We start from the raw sequence: 6,000 nt of genomic DNA, 5'->3' as shown, positions 1-6,000 counted from the left end.
TCAATAAAAACGACTTATGATCAAATTTCTACTTGCAAACGGTAATCATGGTAGCATCACCAGTGCTTCCAGTTGGCCAAAAACTACACACCCTTCCAGAACACCTCCGGATACCGCTAGTTTTAATAAAAATGGACTTGTGTTGTTCATGCTTTAAATGTTGTGTTATTTGCTCTTCATATTTCAATGTCTGTGTTGTCCAACAGTAAAAGTCTTGTTTATCCATCGTACAGGCATTTACTGGGTATAAGGGCGCGAAACATTCCACGCCTTAAGCTTTCACATGCTTTGATAATGTTGTGTGTTTGCTTTGTAAACGTTCCTTATGTAGAAAATCATGTGGTTTACCTGATCACGTTAATTTGTTTAAAGGGGGGTTGAAACTTGTTTATTAATATGGCCATTTCTAGACAAAACACGATTAAGTGTGTAATTCTACGCATGGGCTTAATCTACATTTCAATTTTCAAATAAGGTTTGCAACATTTAAGGTGTATAGTGAAATGACATAGTATAGCGCATGGGTACTGGAATCCTTAATTTGGAAGGAAAAATGCAACGAATCAGTGAATAAGCAGTATAAGGAAATCTTTATGCACCCAGATTGAGCATCCTCTTAACAATCTCACATCAACATGTCCAGTTCAATCTTTAATGTTTCAGTTGTGGTTAAGTCGACTTTCAATTTCCCTCTTGTTATTCCATTCTTTAAATGTTACACAGTTCTCATCAGGGTCTCGTTCATCAGTAACAATATGTCAGGATCTTTGCATAAGAACAAAAAGTACACCTACTGTAACCCCATGAAAATTTCTTGTTCAAGATGCATTAAAGCTTCTAAAACAGAATCTGCTGTTCATAATGTTCTATGTTTCCTTGATTGAATACTTGTTCAATCACTGTTTTCTAACCAATCACATAACATTCTAAACGATACAATTTCTATATGAAGACCTAAAACAAAAACATTCTTTGTTCTGCTAGAAACATGTTTGTCGAGTTTGCAAAAGCAGGTGATAATTGATACATGTCTCGGAAAAAAAATAACACATTGTTGAATTGTATTCATGGAATGTCAAATCATGTGACACTGGTCAATGTGAACTGGTATATAAAGGCGGATGACAATTTTATTTGGCTCTACATTCGTGAACTGCGCAGCTACATTAAGGCCGTTTTTACACTACTGTCGACAAGGGCAGATAACTCCGTTTAATCTCATTAAATATTCATGCGTTGTTGTACCCGCGACGCCATGATCGAGAAGAAAAATGTCCAGTACACAATCTTTTGATGACACAACGTTGCAGCAATCGTTGCCTTAGATGCGGAATGATCAAAATCAGGGTAATTATCGAAAAATTGTATAAAGTAATGGATAAATCATATGATTTAGGCGATTTTCTGTCGAGTATTAAGCCCCGCCTTCTACGAAAATTAAGCCAATCAAAAAATACCTGCTTCATTCAGAAGCTTGCATCAACATTTTTCTCATGCACCTGTAATGTGACGAAAAATGAGGAAATATGGACAGAAATGTGGAATTTTTGTTATTTTAGCTAGATATTTAGTCAGATTTACCCTCACAACATCACAAGAAATCCACACAGTACGTTTAAATGGAGTTAACTGCGAAACTCAGCCCTCCACCTGTGAGATTGTGCCACCGCCAGTGTCGGGCATCTTTTATTCTCATTTATGCATTCTTTCGGTAAAGAAAAAGTTATTTGCATATATGTATGCTATTATTTTCTCATTTGAGTCGATTGAATGTTGTAGTTGTGTCGCATTTCCTTTACAAATCGTCAAATGAAGAAAAGCTCAAAAAGGGGGGGGGGGGCACATATATTGCAAGACGAGGAAATTATCCCACTTCGATGGCTTCATGCAGAGAAAGTGATATATTCAAATCAGATCTGGTGCAGATATGCATACCAACATGCTGCATGTGTGGCCAAGCCTATTCTGCCATTCATATAATGATAGTTATTCAAAAGCACAAAGGCTTCTCACAAAATCAGATAACACAAGCCCCAGGAGTCGGTTTCACAAAAAAACTTACGACTAAGACTGATCGTTAGTCATGAACAATTCAGTATACTTACGATCAATCTTAGTCGTAAGTTTTTTTGTGAATCCGACTCCTGTACCAAAGGCGAATCCAGGTCTGGTCGTCCTGATTCCTGTTCGTCCAGGGTCCATCCGCCCTGATCTCTATTTTTTTCTTAGTGTTGTCTAGTTGCATAATGTTTATTATTTGAACAGAGTATGTTAAAGTTTGTTGAAAAATCGCCGAAAATATTTGTATTGCTGCAACCAAATAATAATTCTCCTTTCATTTGTATAGTAGAATGCCGGAATACAATGCATTTATCTTTATTGATATTTGTTAACAACTTAAATAATTTTCTCTTAATGTATGCAGTCTCGTTATTAACGATTAAATCATAATAAGCAAATAACTTATAAATACTTTTCATGTTTTACAATTGGTACATTATTGTTTTTACTTATTAATTCCAAGCTGACTACTTTATCAAAACAAAATGTTGTTTTTATCATTAATCCATAAAAAATCATTATTACAACAAGTGAGAATTGTTATTATGAATAATTAATGATATAAAAAAGCCGTCAACTTTTTAATATTTCCATGTGTTTTCATGAATTTCGAGATTGTGTAACCCAATAAACATCTAAGTTTATAAAACTTTAATACCCTTGACATTTGTTGATAGAAGTAGTGAGAACGAACCGAAGCCCAAGGCGAACATGTAATCATGGCGAACGGAAATGATACCTTCCTACGTAAATACATGCATAGTCCAATTATCAAAATCACAATATTTGAGATACATGTATTTTTACCATGGCACTTTCCTACAACATATTTGTAAACACTCCATGATCAGTTTAGTTGACATGTTAAACCTGTACGTTGCCCTGAATATTAATGATTTATTTCAGATACATGTATTTTCAACTTTACTACTTTTCTTCAACAAATTTATAAACAATACGTGATCAGCTTAGTTATCACCCTATACCATAGTCCAAGTAATAATAATATTTGAGATACATGTATTTTTTACTTAAATTTCCTTGATAGATTTGTAAACATGTGATTGTTAAACCTGTACCGTAGCCGTGAATGATAATGATATTTGAGTTGCATGTAAATTTTACTTGGACTTTTTACTACAACAGATTTGTAAACACTACATGGTAAGCTTAGTCAACATGTTGCACCTGTACCGTAGTTCAAGTAATAAGAATAATATTTGAGATACCGGTACATGTCATTTTTGCTAAATGACATTACACTTTCCTACAACAAATTTGTAAACACACTGTAGTCCGCTTTGTTAGTATATTACACAGGTTCCATAGTTCGAATAATAATATTGATATTTGAGATACATGCTGATAGATTCCTGAACCCTCTAGATCTGTAGTCACCTTAAATAACATTTATACCCTATGGACATATTTGCTTTTCATACTTGTAACTATTTGAATTTGAGCACTTTTTGCACAAAACATACTTTTTTTTACCAGAAAAGAAGGCATGTATATATATACTTTAACATTTCCGTCATCTAAGTTAGATGGACATATTTCTGATATCCATGTCATGGTGTCACTATTTAAATAAGCGCTCTAGTCCTTTACGTATAATTGTATACATTTTTACTACGTCCACTGACCAGAAATTGCATACCAGAAAGGAAGGCACAGAGCAATGTATATGTTAAAATTCATATGTGAGCTTAATTAACATAACTACGTGCATGATGTGGACACATCAGCTTCCAGTTTTATACATACATGTATACTATGTATTACAAATGTGTCGAGATATGTGATTGGATAACAACACAGAGATGTCAGTATATATTCAGGAACCTGCTGGGGTATATACATCTGTACGTATATACATTTGTACGGCGTTGTTATCCCCAATAGGAACCTATTAAACGTCACAATAACACCTGTTACTATGTGACGTAGTCAAAAGCTATACAGAACACTAAGGAATGTAAGAGGCTCACAGAGGGAAAATAATGATGTGCATCCGTCAATTACATATTTTTAATACAACACAAAATCACGTATTTTACACTTCAATTACTAAAATTTAATGTTTTAAAGTGTTATTATAAATTATTACATACATGTACACGATAAAATCATTTTAAGGTATAAAAGTAAGTTATAAAATCCTTCACATATGCGGAACATATTAGGTTGGGTTTTATAATGTATGTGTTATAAAAGAAGAAGCCACACACACATACAAATACAAAACATGAAATCTAAAAACTTTATTGAAAACATTTTCGGCGGGAAAAAATATGTCAAGTTTAAAAGGTGCATTTAAATTGATTACTCAAAATATGAAGAAAACAATAAACATGTAATGAATATACATGCTGCATTACGAATGTTTAACAAATACCTGCACAGGAAAAAAACATTAAGACAGGGGTAATCCGTATTAAATATATATGTAATTCAGGAGTCTGGTCTCATACAGGGTATATACTGTGACATTCCCGGTTTAGGGCTTATATTATATCCCCTTCACCTTCGGCTCAGGGGATATAAAATCTAAGCTGTGAATATCACATCATATACCCTGTCTGAGACCTGAATAACATATAATGTAACATGTGTATGCATGTACATTATATATCTTAAGTCTGATCTGGGTGACTACCAACATATTAAAAGGTACTAATTATTTAAGCAAGATATTATAGTTTGTCCACTTTTGTAGTATATATTCATTATGAAATCTATTTTGGAACATAATGGCCTTTATTGATGTAAACTTGCATTTTAATTCAACATGAATATGATATTTATATTTTTATATAGCTTCGTAGAAAATCAGGCAGCAGTAACGCATGGCATTACCTGGCTGGTAACTGTTTATGTGCTTTGTTCATTAAAATTGTAGCACTTCACAGTTGCTGGGTAGGTCAAAATATCTCAGCATTAAGAACATGGCAGAAAGTAAATGAAGTTTTCATGAAAAGAAAAAAAATGAAACCTTAATGATGAGCTCCACTGGAGGTTGCTGATGTATAAGCATGTACTTGTAAGTATTACTATCTGGAATTGACTGTTTTACGTACAGTGTCAACACATATTTTAGACTGTATGAAGTCCTATAATGGCTTATTACCACTTCATTTTAAGCCTGGGGTTAGTTCTCTCACTGGCAATATGCCACCCAAGATATAGTAGTTAGTAAGTTAGTTGTATCCGTCATGTGACTTCAATCACCACCTGACAAAAAATATAGGCATCGTCACTTCAAACAAATGTTGAGCAAACGGGTGAAAAAAATTTATGCTATACTTCACAAAATATTTGTGAAATAAAAATATAATTAAATGGTCAACTCCCTTTAGCCGCATAGGGAACTGAGATATGTACTTACAGAACATTGATTATTTCTAAACTACACTGCAGAATGATGATCCTGAAATTGCTTCAGACTTTAATAGTGCAGGGGTACATGCTCGCCTTCTTTTCGGTAAATGACGTCATAAGTGCGTGTGTAATTGATCTTTTCCGGTGAAGGGCACGAATCAAGAAATAGCCTATCATACCACAATCTCCTTACATTTAACTCGTACAGAATCCCAACAACAAAAATAACTGGTACTGTTGAGCCTTAAATTGTACATTTAGGTTTAATAAGACAATTAAACTGATAATACTTAGAAAAAAATTCATTAATAACAGACCAGTGTAGATATAATGTGCAATTTTTGGGATCTAAAATTATAGAAGTTGTGTGAGGGAAATATTTTTTTCAGGACACCCTTTGATGTCAATGATACATCATGAACAGTGAATGAATACAAAGTTACATTATATTACTAAAATATAAGGGTTCATGATGTATCCTTAGTCTCTGAATGCATTAAAATATACTGTAAAGCACAGAAAAAGCATCAGTTAGACATTAATTTTGAAATGTTTATA

Source organism: Mytilus californianus, unplaced genomic scaffold, assembly GCF_021869535.1.
Source record: "Mytilus californianus isolate M0D057914Y unplaced genomic scaffold, xbMytCali1.0.p SCAF_12, whole genome shotgun sequence".
Lineage (NCBI taxonomy): Eukaryota > Metazoa > Mollusca > Bivalvia > Mytilida > Mytilidae > Mytilus > Mytilus californianus.
This window is presented reverse-complemented; position numbering follows the sequence as displayed.